The following is a 21,421-nucleotide window of genomic DNA, read 5'->3' as shown; positions in this document are numbered from 1 at the left end:
AAGAAAAAAAGAAAGGATTTATGAGGTGGCGTGCGTGTACGTGTGTAAGGAAGAAGGGAAAAGGTAAAATTGTAATTATTAAACTTTTTGAAAAGTAAAATTGAAAAATGTAAAAGTTAAAAATGTTTAAAAAACCGGGTAAGGATAAAAATGTAAAAAAGGTGTCAATTTTGACATGAGGTGTAAAAATCTCTAAAATTAATTAGAAAACTAAAATAAAATTAAAAATAAATACCACATAAAAATTATAACAAAATAATTATAAAAACACACAAAAACATATAAATTACAATAAAGCTAATAAATTCAAAAATAATTAAAAACTTAATATATTAATTAAAAACTTAAGAACTAAACCAATTTTAGTTTTAAAAAAAAATGTGAAAATAACTCTAATTTCTAGAGTTATAAAAGTGCTAATAATTTTTGAATAAGATTTTGTGTTAAACCTTATTTGATTTCTATTTGTTGTTATTTGTAGTATCCAACATGACTATGACCAATCCCATGGTGTCACTATTGACTGGTAATAAGCTCAATGGAGCTAACTTTATCAAATGGAGAGAGAACATTAACATTGCTCTCATTGGTAAAAATGCCCTGTTTGTGTTGACTGAAGAGGCTCCTGAGCAGCCGGGTGAGAATGCAACTAAGGCAGTTAAAGAAAAGTTCGAGCGTTGGCAGAATGCCAACAATAAAGCTCGATACTTTATGTTGTCTAGCATGGTTGACACCTTTAAAACAAGGTTTGCAAACACTCTCACGGCTGCAGAAATCGTGAACCAGTTAACTGAACTGTTCGCGATGGCATCGATTCAAGCTTGCTTTGAAGAGACTAAGAATTTCATCAATGCACGGATGAAACCTCATCAGAGTGTGCGTGATCACCTTCTCTAGATGACTAGTTACTTCTAGGAAGCTGAGAACCATGGAACTGTTATAGATCAGACAACTCAAGCGAGTTTGATCTTGAACAGTCTGACTCCAGCCTTTCTGCCCTTCACTTCAAATTATGTCATGAACAAGTTGGAGCTTGACTTTCACGAGTTAATCAACAACCTTCAGACATTTGAAAACTTGATTGGAGGACCACAGAAAGGAGGAGCTAAAGCTCCTAATTCTGGGACTGCTAATAGTGCGGCTAAGACTGAGGCAAACATTGCCTCTACTTCAAAACCCAACAACAAGAAGAAGTGGAAAAATATCAAGAAGCCTGTTCAAGCTGTGAAAATAGTTAAAAGGAAAAAGGCTGCTAATCTGATGGAAAGCCAAAAGGAAAATGTTTCTATTGGAATGAAAAGGGTCACTGAAAACCCCAATACCCTAAGTTTCAAGCAAAGAAACAAGGTATTTCTTTCTATGCTATAAACTCATGTGTTTTAGAGAATAATTATCCCCTTGGGTTATTAATTCTGGATCTACTAACCATGTTTGTTTTTCTTCTTATTTCAGCTCCAACTGCTTAAACTTGGATTGCTATCCTAGCGAGTTGAGTCGGATAATGTGACAGAAGGGTGGAGATTGTCCAAGATTGAAGATGAAGCTCGAAATCTTCTTTTAATAATTTTTGAATTAATTGTTTTAATTTATGAACAATTCGATTTCAATTATTGGTTTGGGATTTTTATTCCCTATTTTTCATATTATTGCAGACAATTCATTTTTTTGAGAATATTATAATAAAAATTTCTCTTTTGATAATGAATTGCATTTATGAGTTGAGCTTCGTATTTCTTTATCTTGTGTATGCCAATACCAATTATATTTAAATGTTTATAATGTTTGTATGTGTTTGTGTTTTATTACTGACACAAAATCTATGGTATAATCTTCTCTGCAAAGAGATAATACCACATAAAAACTTTGAATTTTATTTTAATGTTTATGAATAATTGTTAATTCTAAAGCAATTATTAAGATTTTGTTTAATAAAAAGATCTTTTGATCTGATAGGGGTGGAAGAAGTTAAGAATAATATATGCAGTTCAACGATCTTTTATATCCATTGAACTCTGGATTATATTCATAACTCCACATGATCTCTATTTCACTTAGGGGTGGACAAAGTTATTGACATATGTAGTTCCACTACAAGAATTAATAGCATCACCAACGGCACTATTACTAACGGTAAGAAGTCCTTACTAAAAGTGAGAATATCACTAACGACATTTAATTGTCGTCGTTGATAATTTTTTTTTTTTGTAAAATTATAAATTAATGACGATTTTATACATTACTGACGTCATTGTCATCAGTAATGGTTTCATTTTTTTCAAAAAAAAAAAAGAATGTTGAAAAAAGCGGGAGTTTTCCCTCTAAAAGCTTCATTAAAGCTCACCCTTTCATATTTTAGCTTTTCATATTTAAACCATTCTCAGCTCGTCTCTAAAACCCTCTCAACTTTTCTTCAGTGCTCCCAGGCTCGTCCCACTTCTCCGGCGATTTCGATCTCGGCCGTTCATTTTCGCAACATCCTCCGTTGTCACCGGACGTATCCAAGTTCGTATCTGGCTGTTTTTTTTTTTTTTTTGTATTAGTTTTCATCTGTAAAATCTATTTCTTATTTTTCCTATCTCTTAATCTTATTTTATTTTTTATTTGTTTGTTTTTCTTTTATTTTCAGCTTTGATTTTTGTGAATTGTTTTGTGTTATTACTGAAATATTTCTTTAATTTCCATCAAGAAAAAAAATACATATTTTTTTTATTACATTGGTGTGTGTTCCACAGAGTTGGCTCCCAAATCCCAACTATGCCTTCTCTTTTCCCTTAATTATTTTTAAATAATTTAATATATATATATATATATTTGGGTGACTATTCAATGGTTACATTTTTATTGTAACCATATGGTTACATTTTTCTTTGACCTGTAATAGCAGGTTACTAATAGGTAGACTTTCCTTTTTTATAATTAATTAATTATAATTAACTATTTTCTTAAAATAATTAATTATAATTAACTATTTTCTTAAAATAATTAATTAAATAGTAGACATTCCTTTTTTAAAATTAATTAATTATAATTAACTATTTTCTTAAAATAATTAATTAAATATTCAACAAGACCTCTCTTAGCAATTAATATTTATATTTAAATCCTTACTTGAATTATTTTAATAATTAAGCCATAATTATAACATTAACAATAAAATTTATTTTTTTTACAAAAATTAAACTTCTTTTGACACAAATTAAAATTCTCTTCTTATAATAAATTTTCAAATAATTAATTATTTTTAAATGATATTTAATTATTTTGTTACAATTATATGAACTAAGTATGATGCTTCAAGCTAATCAATCGATAACAAGTGCAACTATTTTTTTTTTCTAAAAAATCCTTCAACTTATTTCATTTTTTACTTTTTAAATATTTAAATAAAAAAATTAAATAATTAAGTGTAATAATTTAAAATTAAGATTACAAGTATAATAAAATTTAAATTATGAAATTATATGTGTATAATTTTAAATTATAAAAAGTTTTGCTATAAATTTTAAATAATTTAAGTATAAAAAAATAAATTGCTAAAAGATCCTTATATAGTAATAAATTGCAAAAAATTAATTAATAATTATAATTAATTTAATTTTAAAATATAATTAATTTTAATTAAAGTTTTATAAGGAAATAAATGATTAGGTTACTTTCAGGTTACAAGTTATTTATTATTTATTTTTATTTAATTTCCAAATTAATCACAACCATTTAATAGTAATCCAATGGTTTAAAAAAATGTAACCATGATGGTTATAATAAAAATGTAACCATTGAAACCTCTTCCATATATATTTATGTAAATATAGAGATATAATAGGCACGGGGCTCCATACATCTTTTTCTATTTCCTATACAAATATTAATTACTTTTATTAATATTTAATGTTTATTTTTGTAAGGATTAATTTTTAAATAAATTAATAAGAGATAAATATATCACACAAAATGTTTTAGACAAACCCTAGCCGCCCAATAATCTTTTTTTGCTGCTTTCTCTTTCTCTCACCTCCTTCTGTATGGTAGGTGATGCGGCGGCGAGTAAAACTCTTGGAGGTGTTAGTTCTCGGCAAGCAACAAGGCAACACAATGGTCGGCCAGCGGTGCTCCTTTCCAACGAGGCAACGTCGTTCGACTGAGTTTCAAAGAGGTCACTCCATTTGCTCTCTTTGGTTCTTCAAAGGGTTTTCTTATTTGTTCACAGAGCTACTGAGATTTTTTTTACAAATCTATTATTTGCTGTTTTGATTCTTGTTATAAGTTTAGAGTTTCATATGGATTTTTCTGCTATTTCATTTTAGGCTAAGAAAAATAAGATTGTGAATTAAATATATTGCTCATCAATAACTTTTGAAATTGCTTTATTTTCTTTGGCAGATGGGAGCTTCCCCAATATGAAAATTTTTCAAAGGGCTAATGCAAAGATGGAACTACTGCAAAGATGCAATATAGTTTTTTTTTTTTTATTTGATTTGAATGTATATGAAGATGTGATGATGATTTTAAGTTTGAGAAGTAATTGTCTTAGAATAGTTAATATGTAATGTATAATTGTTTTTAATGAAATTTGTTAGAATAAATTTATTATAAGTTTGTATATTACATTTTTTAGAATAGTAAATTTTGATATATTATTAAATTACATTGTTATACAAAATATCATGCTTACAATTAACTAGGAAACAAACCGCTCTTCGCGTGCGGCTGTAATAATCAAGTCATAAAACTATATCAAATTTTAATATTTTTTATTTATGTTTTTTTTAATAATAAAAGTAATTATTCTAATAAACTTTAATTTAATTTTTTCTCATAAAATAAATTAATATTGTGAAAAAAAAATCATCATATACCCTCAATCGTGAAAAAGATATTATAAATTGAAAAAATATCTCACATAAAATATTTAAAAAAAGATAATTGATAAATTTATAGAAAATTATTTATTATTTGGTATTGACTATTATTATTTGATTTATTTAATATTATAAAGTTTAAAGTTATACTATTTATATATATATATATATTATATAGAATTTTGAATTATTTTGTTAAAAAAAATTATTATTATAAAAATAAATAAATAAAAAGAGTGGTTTAGGAAAAAAAAATTAGTGTTTTTTTCTTATAAATATAATGGATTATTTTTATATCCGATCATTCAACATCGTATCTCACCTGTTGTCTCTTATCGTATCTCACCTATCACTGTATCTTTACCGTATCTCGCTCATTGTCATCACTGTATCATTAAAATATCGTATCTCACTCATTGTCATCACCGTATTAGTCCAATCAGTCTCTAATAATTTTTGAATAGTCATCTTCTTTAAAAGTTATCTTCTTAACATTATAACTTCCACCCTCTTGGAGTTGGTGGAAAGTTTTTAGATTAATGAGCATTTTGATCCCTTTAATTTATTGTCAATTATTTAGTTAAATTTTTATTTTTAAAATTTATAAATTTAATAATCATAAATTATATTAAAAAGTAGAATAAAAAATAATAAATTAATATCTAAATTTGAATTTAAATATTAATTCAAATATTACATAATTTACATATAATTATTATAATAGATACTAATGAAAAATATCAATATAATAATAACGAAAAAATAATTGTTTTTTTAAAAAAAAAAAAATTCTTCAATTCCACTAATGTATAATACTTACATAATAATAATAATAATAATAATAATAATAATAATAATAATAATAATAAAGATTCTATAAAAAAAATAAAAAAAATTAGATATTAATTTAAATATTACATAATTTACATATAATTATTATAATAGATACTAATGAAAAATATCAATATAATAATAACGAAAAAATAATTGTTTTTTTTTTAAAAAAAAAATTCTTCAATTCCACTAATGTATAATACTTACATAATAATAATAATAATAATAATAATAATAATAATAATAATAATAATAATAATAATAATAATAATAATAAAGATTCTATAAAAAATAAAAAAAATTAGATATTAATTTAAATATTACATAATTTACATATAATTATTATAATAGATACTAATGAAAAATATCAATATACTAATAACGAAAAAATAATTGTTTTTTTAAAAAAAAAAAAAAAATCTTCAATTCCACTAATGTATAATACTTACATAATAATAATAATAATAATAATAATAAAGATTCTATAAAAAAAAATAAAAAAAAAAAAAAAACTCAGAAAAACAAATATACTTATTTTAAAGTGATAATTTATGTGAGGCTTAAATTGATAAGCTTTTTTTATATACATTTTAGTGTTACTTTAAAAAAAAAATAGAGCAAAAATAAGTTGTAACTTGTGAAAAAATACTATGTGAATAAATATAAAATTTACTTGTATATAATTTCATGAAATATGTATAGAGAAATAATATATAATGAAAGCTTTCTACACTGAACAAAGCAACAACAATAAAAATAAAAAGAAACTCTTAGGTGGCGTTTGGTTGGAGGTAATGAAATGGAATGGAATAGAAAGGAAACAATTTTCATTCCATTACTTTGTTTGGTTGCATTTTAAAGTATTGGAATGACATTCCAATTGAATGCTCTTTCCACCATTTTGGTGGAATGGCTATTCCATTTTAAAAAGGAAGGAATGACCAGTCCAATGTAACAAGAAAAAAAAATTAATTATTTTTTTATCAATTTTTTTTATGCATTTTAAATTTTATTCCATTCCATTCCTATTCCTATTCCCATTCCCATTCCTATTCCTATATTTTCATTCCTCCCAACCAAACGCAAGGAATGGTAATTGTCCTCCAAGTCTAAAAAATTACTATATTTATGATAGTTCATCTTTACACAAAAAATTTACTCTTTTCTTGTATCTATGATACAACCATGATATAAATTTTAATAAAAAGAGTGCCAATAGACATATTTTTCAAAAGAAAAAATCATCTAAAAAAGTGGTCTACAATGAATTCAGTATGTTGTTTTAGATTTTTCATTCAATGGCACGAAAGTTTTTTTTTTTAATGAGTTAATATTTATAACTTAGATATTTAATTTTTTATTAGAAAATAGAATAAAAAGAGAGAAAATCGGAGAAAATAATAAATAATTAAGTTTTAAGTAATTTATAAACTTAATAAAATAAATAAAAAATGAGAAAATTAAGGAAAAAAAATAAATGACTTTAAATCGATTTTAAGATGTTACGTCACCGCATCATGATAGAATAACCAATAAAAAATACAATTAAAATATAGTATTAACCACCTACACTTTGAAAAATAACTAAATTTATGGTTATAGTTTAAAATATTCTTTATTTTTCTTTTATAATTTAAAAAATAGTTAGTTAACATAAATAAAAATCTAATTACATTTAAATTAATAATCTCAAGATATTTTTTATTTATATTTATTATAATTTTTCTGAACAAATAAAAAAGATAAAGTAATTTGTAGATTTTAATAAGTATTTCTTTTTTATATAAATAAATTATTTATATTTTTGATCGTTATGAACATGATAATTCATAATAAAACAACAATCAATTATTTCTTGGAAAATTTAGTTGCACCCATAAGTACACACTAATACTTAAAAAAAAAATCAAGGTGGCGTTTGGTAACATTTTTTTAATCAGTTTTCTGTTTTTAAAAGTAGAAAAGTGAAAATATTTTTCAAAAACATGTTTGATAAAACTGTTTTTACTTTTCAATTTTATAATTAGAAATTAAAATTTTAAAAACAAAAAAAAATCACTTTCAATATTTTTTTAAACAGTTTTTTTTCTTAATCAATCTTTTAGATTACGACCAGACCCGGACCCAAATCCCCTCCCCACGGCCCTCGCGCTGAACCCGTCTTCTGACTTGAACCCGAATCCGACCCCGGACTTAGACCCGACTTAAATAAAATCAAAAAATAAAAATAAAAATGAACTTTATAGAACACACTTTTGTTTTCTGTTTTTAAAATTGAAAAATAAAAGTAGTTATAGAACGCATTTTTGTTTTTCAAAAATAAATTTTTTAAAAACAAAAATTTTACTTTCATTTTGTGATTAAAAAATTAAAAAATAAAAATGTTACCAAACGACACCCAAATAACTAAATCACATTGTCAATTATAATTATAAATAATAATAAAGTTACATAATAGAGCAACCTATGAAAATTCAATACATATACACTCAAGGTAAAGACATAAAAGGATTAAAAAAAATCATTAATGAATACTCAAATTACACATTTAGATTGTCAAATATCCAAACCATGAAGATGATTCTTTTTTTTTCAATAAAATCTCATAGTCGAACCACCATCTCTCAGAGCCATTGTCGAAAAAAGGATTGTTGCAACCCATCATTTTCTTCACCAATTGATGTTCATAGTTGTTTGTCGCTGCATCTCTTTGACCGTCGTCACTAAATCATAAATTTTGAGAAAGAAAAAATATATTGAGTATGGAGAAGAAGAATAATATGTATTGATAGAATATTTAAAATTAATTAAAAAAAAAAGCATATTGAATATATATCACATTAGGATTACTCTTATATATATAGATTTAGGTTTAATAAAAATATTATATTGTCTAGCTCTCCTAGGGTATCTCTGCATGCTCTTAGGATAGACAATAAACTATTATAGATGGAAGAAAATTCTCCTCTGGTTGTGTAGCTTTGTTACCTTTGTTATTTTAACCTGTATTGGTTACCCTCCAAAAAAAAATAAAAAAAAATAAAAATATTATATTAGAAATATTTATGTGCGTGGTCAAGTTATCAACATAGAAAAAAGTCTATATTTCTCCAAATTATAGATAGATTTGATGAGTGTGAGAAAGATTAAAAATGTATATATATATATATATATATATATAAAAAGAAATAAAAAAAGAAGAAGAATAAAGATAGAGAATATTAAAAATATCAATTGAAAATTGAGATATTGATGTTGAACAAAAAAAACAAATAGGATTAAAGATAAATGAAGAATATATGCATTAAAGAACAAAAAAAAAAATAGAAAAAAAAAAAAAACTAAATATTACCTCACACGTAATTATGCATCTCTAGAACTTTAAATATTGATATAGTGAAATTGTAAATATTGATATAGGGAAATTGAGATCTTTAAATATTGATATTTTTTTTTTTTGAAAATAATATAGTGAAATTGTAAATCCACTTTTAGTAAATGGTGAGTGGTAAATCGGTTAGGGTTGTATTATATAAGAATTTTATTTTATTTTAGAGCGCCATGTCATCATTTTTATCTTTTCTATAATTTATGCTTTAATAAAAAATTAAAAAATTAAGAGAATTAAGGAGAAAAATGAAAAATAGCTTTAGAGAGATTTAAGGCGCCACGTCACGCCTCATACTTCTCCTTTATATATATAGATTTATATATATTATATTTTTTAATAATTATTATATTTTTAATTTAAAAATATTTATTTAAAAAATAAATTCAATTAGAATTATTATTTTTTAAAAAATGAAAAATATTTTAATATAATTATTGAAAATTTAATTTTTTTCGACACACTCTTCAATGACGACAATGTCGTTGTTGATGTACCCAAATTTAAAATAAAAAAAATAAATAAACTATTATTCCCAACGACAATGTCGTTGTTGATATTATTAATTGCCAATGACTTTAAAAGTCGTTGTTGATAATCGTTTTTATCGACGAACTATTCCCAACGACTTTTCACTAACGAAATGTCCTCATTGATGAGAAACACTGACGAAAACAAGACTTTTTACCAACGAAATTTGTCCTCATTGATGCACATTTTTCTTGTAGTGTTCATTTTGAACTCTAGACTATACTCAATACACCACAGTATCTCTATGGCACACATATTTTTGATTAAACATGGATATAATATTTATTAGAACTTATTCCTAATCTTAATTTTTGTTCCAATTAACATATTATTGTTGTAATAAATTGATACCAATAAAGTTCTTAGACATAGTGTCACAGTACCTTATTTGAGTGGGAGAATTTTAAAATTCTAAGCCCATCTTTATTTGGATGAAACTTGTGATAGGAACTTTAGAATACAACTGAGAAAGTAAATCTAACCATTCATATGGATAGAAATAACTTATCAGAATTTTGAGAATAAGATAGTAGAATTTTGCATAGTCTATTCGAATGACAGGCAAAATTCCTTATCCTCATGAAATATTTTATGGTATCTCGAATGATTACTTAATCTTAAGTAAGTATTTTACATTAATGTTAATACGAGATTGTTATGTTGATGACTTAGTCTAGAAGGAACTTACAGTTTCAGACTAAGATAATATGTCACAACAAGATATCCCTGAAAAACAATAGTAAGAGGTTAAATGTACTTCTATGTATGAATTTAACCAGACTCCTACTGTTGAGTGGGAGCCATCTAAGATGTAATCAAATGAGGAACATTAGGAGACAGTCAAGAAAAATCTTTGAAAGTGACCTATATGTAAGATGATAAGGGGTATATATTAGAATCCTTATATCTACACTAACTCATAACCTATTCGAGATGGTGGTTACTCTGGGGGTGGAGAAATTATTCTAGTAGGATGTAAAAACTCATCTATAATAATTTAAGCTCCATCAGTGAAGATATATAACTTTGTTGTTTCGAAAACACTGGAACGTTATTCAAACTGAGGAAAATTCTACACTGTGTTATCTCCATTCCATTTTTGGATAGAATTAGAGATATGTCTTCTGTTTATTCAGATGCACTTTATCAGCAGTAAGGAATTCAGTATCCCTAGATGAGTAATGCATATAGAAAATGATGTTGCATAATGTTTTATGAACACAAAGGAAGTAATGGTGGAGAAAGCAGTTGCTTACCACAGATTTACAATTCCTGTAATTTGGATTTAGTCAAATATACTACACTTGATCTGGATATTAAGACAATAAATTGATTGAAATGCACTACTTGTTTTATGTTAGTGCAAGTGGGAGTTTGTTGGGATTTTATGCCCTAAATAAAACCCATTTCAATCTAATCTGATTTGTTATCAATAAAAGATTAGAAGTCATTTATGTTTACATGTAGCTTTCATGTTTATGGTTTAATGTGTACAAAATCTGTTAAGTCCAGAACATATAGTTATTCACAATTACAGTGATGTCAACACAGTGGAAGGTGATTGTGATTATATGCTTCAAAAGACAATGTCCCTGATTCATCACTGCACTGGATTTACACTGATGTGATAATCAGCGATAAAGTGTACTTACACCTTGCATAAGTGTTATGTTCTTACCAGAACATTGGCAAAGTAAGTTAGTTTTGGATGTATGGAGTATACATTGGACTGGGACTTATATTGATCTTGGTAAATATATTATAATCTTACCGTTGTATCTTTCTAAGTCAATATCACTGGTTGATCTTAGATCAAAAGATCTTAATCCTGACATGCTTAGGTTCAATCTCAGGAGTGTTATTCATGTTCTTTGATTTGTTAGTTAAGCCTACTTTTTGGTCAGGGTGATACGTACATTTTGGAAACATGATAGTGGAATTGAGTGGGAGAGTGAAACATAACTATGGAATCTATAGCTTCTATCTCGACATAGAAGTGAAACGATGATTTCCTTCGAGCTTGGCTTAATAGAAATAAATGGAAGAGCTCTTGTTTTAGTGATTATATTAGCTCACTGAAATATCATTTATAAAAAGATAAGTGTTGTAAGGATAAAATACATTGAGGGGTGAAACGGTAAAATTGTCCCTACTCGCTGTAAATCATCTATAGAGGATCTTTGATTATTGGGATTAGAACGATGGTTAAATGTTTATAGCGTATCTATATCGTGGAACATATAAAGCGTTCTATATGATTGAGAGTGATATTCCAAGTTCTATGGTGGATGCAATAAGGAATTAATAAGTTATGGAATTTACTTGGTAAATTCTAGTTCTGCTTATTGGAAGCTCGGTTGTATAGGCCCATGGTCCCCATACTAGTTGAGACCATACTGCTTGTAAGACTCAGTTAATTGATTTTAATTAATCAATTATAATTCTAAAATTAGACTATGTCTAGTTTATGAATTTTCACTAAGCATGGGCTTAATTGTGAAGAAAAGATATTAGGGCTTATTTGTTAATTAAGAGACTTTATTAAGTCTAATTAATAAATATATTAAATGGTAAATTTATTTGATAATTAATTTTAATTATTAAATAAATAGTTTTGGCATTTAAGTGGTTAAATTAGAAAAATGGCGTTTTTGAGAAAATAAAGAAAAATTGTTGAAAAATGGCAAAAATTGCAAAGTGGGGGCCCACATCCTATGGCCGGCCACTTGAATGGAATTTACCATTTAATTTTTTAATATTTTAATGCTAAATAATTCTAACCTAAACCTAGGTAGTTGCCTATAAATAGATAGTGATGCCTCATATCAACAAATGATGAACACTTGCCTTCAGTCAAATTTTTTGAGCCATCACTTCTACCTTATTTCGAACCACTCTTCTCTCTTCATCTCTTCATAATTTCATACCCTATAGTGATAGAGTCAGTGCCCACACACATCAAGTGGTACTCAATCATAGTGTGTAAAGCTGTGAAGAATCTAGACTCAAGAGAAGGAGATTCAGACTCAGATCTTGGTGATACTCTGCTACAGACAGGATACAAGGGTTAGAGATCGAGTGGAAGGAGCCATTATTATTTCGCTGCACCCACTGTAAGGTTTCTGAAACTTTATATGTGTTTATTTACATTTTTTTAGAGATTCATATTTAGGATGTTAAATAACATACATGGTAGTAAATTTAAATCCTGGTAAAATATATTCCAACAGCCTCATCACGTATCGGCCTTCTCCTTTAGGAACGGGTTGATACATGCCCCTGCTGGGATTTGTATGTGCCCCTTCCTTATCAGCTTAAGAAAGACGTTTTGACGGTGTTTCAGTGGCAACCCACCTATCCCAGGTTGAGTCCTAGGATCTCTCTCATTACCACGAGGGATTTCCTGTTCCCTAGTCCGGGATTGCCTTCTGCTCGCATTCCTGGGAGATGATTCTAGTAAATCACGGTTTGCAATCCCTTGGGTTGTAAATCCCCGGGGTCTACGTGGCACTTCTTGACGAGGTGCCTGGTCATCTGGTTATTCATCTTCAAGTGCATCCCCAGTTTCCCCAGGTTGCTCCTCTTGAGTGTTCTAGGGGTTTTCCTAAGCCGTTTCCTACCTCCTGGTTTGTGCTTTGTGAGGTCTGCCTCGTGGCCTCCTCACTCCAAGATCAGGTTAGTTTTGTGTGTTGTTTTCCTATGACGCCCTTGCTGCGGCTGCCTCCCGTTCCAACTCAGCGTTTCGTTGGTTTGCCTCCTCCAAATGTCGCCGGAGTTGACGATTTTCCAACTCGACCAACGGTACGTATTTGGTGGGGTCATAGGCACCCTCACTCACAAGAGAACCGCTAGCATCTGTGTTAGGTTCTTCATTCCCAGTTTTTGGGTTTGGGTCACCATCATGTTGGCTTCTTCTCGAAAGTGTTGACCGTGTTGAACGCATTGTTTGTGAATTGGGTGGCCTCCGTGAGCCCATTAGCTCTTTTCTAGGACGGTGAGTAGTCTCTTTAGGATGAGTGTTATCGTTTTCCTCATTATCAACCATGGAGATGAAATTCCTTGTTTGGTTAGGAGGGATTTTTCTAAGCTTTTATCTAGTAGGCTCTCAATGAAAGCACCAAACTGTTAACACAGATTTTCGTTAACGAATATGAGCCTATTTTCGTAATAGGTTTAGCACATAAATTATAGAAAATAAAAGGAGCAAAAATAACACCAAGTTTTTTACGTGGTTTTGCAGTTAACTCTGCATAGTCCACGAGTCAATCTTATTCAAACTTTTTTTGATACAGAACTAGGGTTCTTTACAATCAGTGTATTCTTTTTTCTTTCAAGGACTTTTTGTCCCCTTTTTCTGTGTAATCTGCCCCTATTTATAATAACTGTTATCGGCATAAATTTACCCTCCCCGCGAGAAGGACTTGTCTATAGAGAACTCGCTGTATTGAAGGTGGCTCGCAATATTATAGTACTCGCAGTACCGAAAGAAAGGATCTCGCAATATTAACTAAAAGAGACCTCGCTATATTAAGAAAGGCACACCTCGCATATTTGATGAAGTCGCAGTTCAATAGGGAAAGACGCAAATACATACGCCAATCAACGAAAGTCAACAGTCAAACATTCAAGGAGCATTCATGACAAACGTTACACATATTTTATAACCGTTGTAATTAATTTGATTAATAAGCCAATTATTATCATTATCATTATTATTTTGTAACGGTCTCATTATGACCATTATTTGTAACCGATGCCTACTACCTATAAGTAGAGGCTTCCCCCTCCATTCAAAGGGGGCTGATCTGAATAAAAAAACAGAGCCAGAGTACTCTTTTCAACAGTGGATTAGGTAGGCCGAGCCTTAAGCTCCTACTGAATTACTATACTTTTCTGTGTCTATTTTATACTATTTACAATACTCGTATATATTATACACTATATTCTTTGAGTACTCGCTATTCTAAGTGAGTACTCGCATATCTATTTTTTGGTATTCATGCAGTCCTTGAATACTCACACAAAATTGGTGTTGTCAAAATTCCTCCGACAACAATAACATACGTTGGCAGTTAATTACATTCATATTCGAATCCCACAACAATATTTCCCCAAAATTGTGAGCCTTAATTACGCTCCACGTAAATAAATGCAGTTATTATTAAAAAATCCCACAGCCGTGATTTAAACTGCTTTTAAAGAGTCAACACTGATGTGAATTAAGATACGCTGCAAAACGTATCTCGCTTGGTACATGAATAGCTTAGTTTATTCATAAGTCTTCCAGCAATGGCATGAGCACCAGTGTACTAAGCAAACTTAAGAACTGCTCTTTGACCATAAGGCCTTGCACACTGGACAATCATGTCTTGGGGGTTCTCAATAGCAACAATAACCCTAGCAGCGAGCTGGAGTTTACCAGGAGTATGCCTTCCTATAGCGAGATGGATGTCTCGTTATCCGTTATTTATGTCCTTCAAGCTGTTACACTTAGTTAATATAATGTATATTATACACTAAGTGTTCTAACGTCCAGTTCACCTTGTCAACACCTCTCTACATATTGCGAGGTAGATGCCTCACTATGTATTATGGATGTCCTCAGCTTTCTATTAATAACTCGCTTTACTCAGTACTGTTTGATTCTGGGGCTACACATTCTTATGTGGCAGCCAGAGTCTTTAGTAAATTGGATAGACCGTACGATAGATGTGAATCAGGGTTTGGAACCCTATTACCTGGCAGAGAGTTGGTTATCTCCAACAGGTGGATTAGGTCTATGCCGATCAGGATAGATGGTAGAGAGTTAAGTGCTGACTTGATAGAGATGAGTTTAGTAGAATTCGATATTATTTTGGGAATGGATTTCCTGTCTAAATATTCGGCGAGTATTGATTGCAAAAGGAAGATGGTGATCTTCCAACCGGAAGGTGAAGAACCATTCGTGTTTGTTGGTTCAGTTCGGGGATCTCGTATCCCGGTGATTTCGGCCATGTCAGCTAGAGAATTATTGCATGGTGGATGCTTAGGGTTTCTGGCCGTGGTAGTGGACACCACTCGGGCAGATACCATTCGGCCAGAGGACATCAGGGTAGTTCGAGAATTTTTAGACGTTTTTCCCGAAGAACTTCTAGGGTTACCACCTCAGCGGGAGATTGACTTCGTGATAGATTTGGCACCAGGGGTGGAACCGGTTTCCAAGGCTCCATATAGAATGGCTCCAGCTGAACTTAAGGAGTTAAAGATTCAGCTCCAAGGGTTGCTTGACATAGGGTTTATTCGGCCTAGTGTGTCACCCTGGGGAGCTCCGGTTTTATTCGTCAAGAAGAAAGATGGAACTATGAGGATGTGCATCGACTATAGAGAATTGAACAAGCTGACGGTGAAGAATAAATATCCATTACCTAGGATCGATGATTTGTTCGATCAGCTTCAGGGAAAGACGGTCTTTTCTAAGATTGATCTCCGTTCAGGTTATCATCAGCTGAGAATCCGAGAGGAGGACATTCCGAAGACGGCTTTCCGCACTAGGTATGGACATTATGAATTCCTGGTTATGTCGTTTGGACTAACCAATGCTCCTGCAGCATTCATGGATTTGATGAATAGAGTATTCAAGGATTTCCTCGATATCTGTGTGATTGTGTTTATCGACGACATCCTCGTGTACTCTCAATCGGAAGAGGAGCATGAATTACATCTTCAGATGGTACTGCAATGGCTTCGGGAACACAAGCTTTATGCCAAGTTCAAGAAATGCAAATTTTGGCTATCTCAGGTATCTTTCTTAGGGCACATTGTGAGCAAAGATGGGATCAAGGTAGATCCCGGGAAGATCGAATCCATCAGGGATTGGCCGAGACCGAAGACAGTGACAGAGATCAGAAGCTTCTTGGGTTTAGTTGGGTACTACCGTAGGTTCGTGGAAGGGTTCTCTAAAATTTCAATGCCCCTAACCGAACTTACAAAGAAGAATCAGCGGTTTGTCTGGTCAGACAAGTGCAAAGCTAGTTTTCAGGAGCTGAAGCAGAGATTGATTACCGCTCCAGTGCTAGCTTTGCCTTCAGACAACGAGAAATTTGTAGTTTACTGTGATGCATCCAGACAGGGTCTGGGGTGTGTGTTGATGCAAGCCGATCGGGTCATCGCTTATGCCTTTCGTCAGTTAAAGGATTACGAACAACGATACCCGACTCATGATCTAGAGTTGGCCGCAGTGGTTTTTCGCATTGAAAATTTGGCGGCATTACCTTTACGGGGAAAGGTGTGAAATCTATACCGACCATAAAAGTCTCAAGTATTTCTTTACTCAGAAAGATTTGAACATGAGACAGAGACGTTGGTTAGAGTTAGTGAAAGATTATGACTGTGAGATTCTTTATCACCCTGGGAAGGCCAATGTAGTGGTCGATGCCCTGAATAGAAAGGGTCCCGGGCAAGTAGCTAGTATGGTTCAGATCTCACCTCAGCTAGCAGAGGATATGATTAGATCCAGCATTGAGTTTGTGGTAGGTCAGCTTCACAACTTAACGCTGCAATCTGATCTGTTGGAAAGAATAAAAGTCGCTCAGATGACGGATCCAGAGTTAGTGAAGATCAGAGATGAGATTTTGGCTGGTCAAGCCAGGGACTTTTCAGTGTCAGACAACGGGATGCTCTTGTATAAAGCTAGGGTTTGTGTTCCGAATAGTGTGGAACTCAGGAATGAGATCTTTGAGGAGGCTCATTCTACCCCTTATTCTATGCATCCCGGCACCACTAAGATGTACCAAGATCTGAAACTGTACTTCTGGTGGAGCGGTATGAAGAAGAATTTGGTAGAATTTGTATCGAGATGCCTTACTTGTCAGCAGATTAAGGCTGAACATCAGAGACCAGTAGGGTTGTTGCAGCCTCTAACCCTACCAGAATGGAAGTGGGAAGATATCACGATGGATTTTGTGGTCGGGTTACCTAGGACCACGGGTTTATTTGATTCCATCTGGGTAGTGGTGGATCGATTTACAAAATCTGCTAATTTTCTGCCGGTTAGAACAATATTTTCAGTGGATCAGTTGGCAGAATTGTATGTCAGAGAGATAGTAAGACTTCACGGGGTACCAAAGTCTATAGTTTCGGATAGGGATCCAAAGTTCACCTCCAAATTTTGGCAGAGTTTGCAACGAGCAATGGGTACAATCCTCAGACAGATGGTCAGTCCGAAAGGATAATTCAGATATTGGAGGACATGTTGCGAGCCTGTGTTATGGATTTTGAAGGCTCATGGAATAAATATCTACCGTTGATAAAATTTTCTTACAACAACAGTTATCAGAGTACGATAGGGATGGCTCCCTATGAACTGTTATACGGTAGGAAATGTAGATCTCCCATCCACTGGGATGAGACAGAGGAGAGAAAATACCTAGGTCCAGAGTCAGTGCAGCGGACCAATGAGGCAATAGAGAAGATAAAAGCTAGAATGCTTGCCTCACAGAGTAGACAGAAGAGTTACGCAGATCCGAAACGCAGAGATGTTGAGTTCCAAGTAGGGGACCATGTGTTTTTACGAGTATCTCCAATGAAGGGGATCAAACGTTTCGGGAAAAGAGGCAAGTTATGCCCTAGATTTACAGGACCTTTCGAGATTCTCGAGAAGATAGGTCAAGTGGCATACCGGTTAGCGTTGCCTCCAGCTTTATCAGCAGTTCACAACGTATTCCATGTCTCGATGTTGAGAAAATATGTTTTAGATCCCTCTCATATTCTCAGTTATGAGAGCCTAGAACTGCAGCCAGATATGACATACGAAGAACAACCAGTGCAGATCCTTGATAGAAAGGATAAAGTCCTTCGGAATAAGACCATAACATTGGTCAAGGTTCTCTGGAGAAACAGCAAGGTGGAGGAAGCCACCTGGGAGCTAGAGTCAGATATGAGAGCTCAATATCCAGAGTTATTCAGGTTAGATTTCGGGGACGAAATCCTTTTAAGGGGGGAATAGTTGTAAAGACCGCTTAGTTTAATTTGGAAATTAGCAGTTAATCACGTTTAATTATGAAAATTATTTATGGCTATTTAAATAATTATTATACTGTTAATTTTGAATTCAGAGATGCATTTTTATGTCATGTAGTAGTTTTCATAATTTTGCATTCCGGTGCCCGGTATTTTGGAACTCGGTGTTTGGCTCAGTAAAATCACAACTGAGTATGTTAGTAGTTTGGGACAGTTTATTAGACATTGGGAATGTCGGGAATGGCCGGGAATTTAGAATTTCCCAAAAATACCCCTTTAGTGTTAATTATGTTATTTTAGTGTGGAGGGGCAAAATGGTCTTTTTGCCCCAATGATATTTTGTCCTTTAGTGGACTTAGTAAATGAATTTTATGTGTTTATTTTATTAATTGTTGGCTGAAATATATGGGGGGTAATGGCTTTTATTCTCATTTATTCAAAAAAAAAAATTCTAAGTTAGAAAAATAAAAAATTTTCAAAGCTCTCTCTTTCTCTCTTTTCGGCCAAGTCTAGGAGCTGCTAGGGCTGGGTGTTCTTGCTTAATTCTTGTGATTTTCAGCAGCTCTTTGTGTAATCCAAGTCAAGGTTTGATCTCTAGTAACTCCTCTTTGTGTTTTCTTGAGTTGTAAGAAAAGTTTGGTGTAATGCATGCATGATTATTTGATGTTGTTGCTGCTGTGAGTTTGTGGTTAATTTCTGAGATTTAAGCATGTTAAGTTGAGGATATTTGAGCTATTATTAATGCATGATAGTTAGGTTGCTTGAGTTATGAATTTTCTATGCAAAAGCTTGAGTTTTCAACATGAAATTGTGTGTTTTGTTGCTGTGTTTGTTGAGGTCGAATTCTTGTGTTTTCAGAAGCTTTTATATGCATGATTAAGTAGGTTTAATCTGATTTGAATGCATGTTAGTTGATTTTAACCAAGTTTGAGTTTTGAAACTCAAAGCTTGGGCTTTAATGGTGATTTTAGATTCTGTGAGTTCTGGGTGGATTTGATGCTTTTGAAATGTTCTAGGGGAGGTATAGAACAGGTCTGGAAGTTTTGGTTTGATTTGGAGTTGATTTGAGCATTGTGTGAAATTTTGAAGTTCTGCCTGCGAGGAACCGGAATTCCGGTTGTGCATCCGGAATTCCGGATGGGGTTCTGAAATTTCCCAGAACTGGAATTCCGGTTGGGCAACCGGTCTACCGGTTGGGGAAAATTCAGGAACCCTAGTTTTCCTCGATTTTATGTTTTTTTGGGGTATTGCCATGCTTTTTATTGATAGGGAAACTTTTAGTTCTTAGTTTAAGTCTCCGGAAAGTGATTTAGCGTATCACTTATAGTGTTGTGATTTTTATGGTTTAGGAGCCTGTAATTCGCCGCGCAGATAGTTCTAGTCAGGTTGACCGGCACACCTGAATTCGGAATCCAGGTAAGATTAGTATAACAGTATGCATATGTAGATTACATGTTTAGCGTGCATGTAGGAAGCCTATTAGATTACATTAGATATGTCTGTTGGCTTCGAACCATCCAACTGTGTCACATCGGTACAGGCTGGAGTATGACCAGCAGCCGGAGTATGACCGGTTCGACCGATTAGGCTGACTCTGTATCACGTCGGTACAGGCTGGAGTATGACCAAGAAATGAGTATGACCGGCTTCGACCGATTAGGCCGATACTTAGGTTGGTGGTTCCGTACTATTTGACGTATCACGTCGCATTGTGCCGAGTATGACCAGCGGCCGAGTATGACCGGCTCGACCGATCAGCCGATACCGTAACACGTCAGACAGCCGGAGTATGACCAGCAGCCGGAGTATGACCGGTTCGACCGATCAGGCTGTTACTTGTCAATAGTACCGTCCCTATGAACGTTCAGAACTCAGTACCGTGTTGGACACGACAGTTAGGGGGACTCAATATCGTGTTGGACACGGCAGTTAGGGTTATGATCAGGGGTATGGGCGTCTGATCATGACCGGGATTTATGTATGAGTATTATTATGCTTTTCTTACTGAGTCTGTCGACTCACAGTGCTATGTTTATGTGTAGGCAAAGGCAAGACTAGAGCTGATGGACCGTGAACGAGCCTATGAAGATTGTACATGTCGGGGCGGTTAGGCCTGGAGCGTACGATCCTCGGGACAGCAAGGCTATTTTTTTGTAACTAGTCGCTGGGCGACAATTATTTTGTATAAACAGTAAACTTTTGTAAATGATTTTGTAATCGGGATCCCGAGTCTTTTGTATAAATATTTTATAAGTTTAATTAAAAAGCAAAAATTTTAATTAATCATGTTTTCCATAAACCTCGTTGATTAGCAACGAGCTGCACAACATGTTTAAAAATCACGTAATACGCCTATGTTAGTTAGGGTGTTACAAGCCCTATGGCCTTTCTCAGTCTGGCTAGCTCAGAATCGTCCCCCAAGTCAACATGGGGCTCTTTGACACTAGGTTGGCCAACTCTGGGCCCAGTTTTTCTATCACATACCTAGGGGTAGCTCCTGTTAAAGGAACCCCCACAATACTTTGGGCAAGCTGTCCGGCATTAATCGATACCTGCCCGGTATTTGTTGGGCCTTCGGCTTGGGACCCTGTTGATGTGCTTGCCCGAGGTGGCCGGACAGGATTGGCCGAGTTTTCAACAATGGATGGAACTTGAACATTGGGGTCCACAACCATCAGATCTTGGGGTTTGGTGGATGCACTTATCCTTGTTAGAACCATGGTGATTATTAGGAAGGAAATGATGAGATCTTCATGGGATTTTGAAGCTCTCAATGAAAGCACTAAAATGCTGACTAGAGAATTTGCCAACT

At 32.5% G+C, this 21,421-nt stretch overlaps 1 long non-coding RNA gene across 1 annotated transcript; it reads left to right on the top strand.

Moving 5' to 3' along the window:
• Positions 1–3,755: 3,755 nt before the first annotated feature.
• LOC115702451 (uncharacterized) lies at positions 3,756–4,600 on the top strand. The gene is made up of 2 exons (XR_004008880.2): positions 3,756–4,153; positions 4,381–4,600. It is a non-coding gene; the product is annotated as an uncharacterized LOC115702451 (long non-coding RNA).
• The last annotated feature ends 16,821 nt before the right edge of the window (positions 4,601–21,421 follow it).

Source organism: Cannabis sativa, chromosome 6, assembly GCF_029168945.1.
Source record: "Cannabis sativa cultivar Pink pepper isolate KNU-18-1 chromosome 6, ASM2916894v1, whole genome shotgun sequence".
NCBI lineage: Eukaryota > Viridiplantae > Streptophyta > Magnoliopsida > Rosales > Cannabaceae > Cannabis > Cannabis sativa.
Note: the sequence above shows the minus strand (reverse complement) of the source record. Positions and strands in the feature narration are given on the sequence as shown.